This window comes from Seriola lalandi, unplaced genomic scaffold (genome assembly GCF_002814215.2).
Source record: "Seriola lalandi dorsalis isolate HSWRI2012SDOR001 ecotype SW California unplaced genomic scaffold, Sedor1 jcf7180002054578, whole genome shotgun sequence".
Taxonomy (NCBI): domain Eukaryota; kingdom Metazoa; phylum Chordata; class Actinopteri; order Carangiformes; family Carangidae; genus Seriola; species Seriola lalandi.
In genome coordinates, this window is record NW_019525131.1 from 1,152,321 (window position 1) to 1,152,938 (window position 618).

A 618-nucleotide genomic window follows, 5' to 3' on the forward strand; every position below is an offset into this window, starting at 1 on the left:
TAACTACAAAAAGATGCAAAATGACAACAAAACACAAAACAACAAAGTAATACAAGACAAAAGCAAAGAGACCCCAATTTAAATGAGTCTTTAACGCATTTACTCAACTAAAATGAGTACATGATAGGAACTCATTTTAGATTTGAAACAAAAACATTAATTTTTGACCTGATTATGTGTAACTTAAAATAACAACATTCCAACATACGGGTCTCATAGCTCTAATATTTACTCATTTTAAAACATAAATTTAAACAAAATTTAAACACCTTTGTGTAAGCTTGGCAGTTTTAAAAGCAACATTTTCAAATATCATGTCTTTAAAGACCTGAAAGACAACTGAGGTCAAGTTTGTTTAGAGACTCGGACACGGTCTGACACGATGCTTGGACCTGGAAATGGGTTTGAACTCAGACTTGCACCAAAATATGAAAAAGCAGCTCCACTGATTAAAGGCCTGGTCACACCAGGAAGTGGCATATGCTAATATGCAAGCTGGCATTATTCAGTGTCAGGTTTTGTAGCATCTGTTGTAAAGGTGTGTTGTTTTTTAAATCGAAAACAACTGGACTAGGTTATTTGTCTGTGAAGACGTTTCACCTCTCATCCAAGAGGCTT

The 618-nt window shown here is 34.6% G+C and overlaps 1 protein-coding gene across 9 annotated transcripts in view; it reads right to left on the reverse strand.

The window, feature by feature from the left end:
• Window positions 1–618, reverse strand: part of trappc11 (trafficking protein particle complex subunit 11) — a 28,245-nt gene that overhangs the window by 25,267 nt on the left and 2,360 nt on the right. The window lies entirely within an intron of this gene.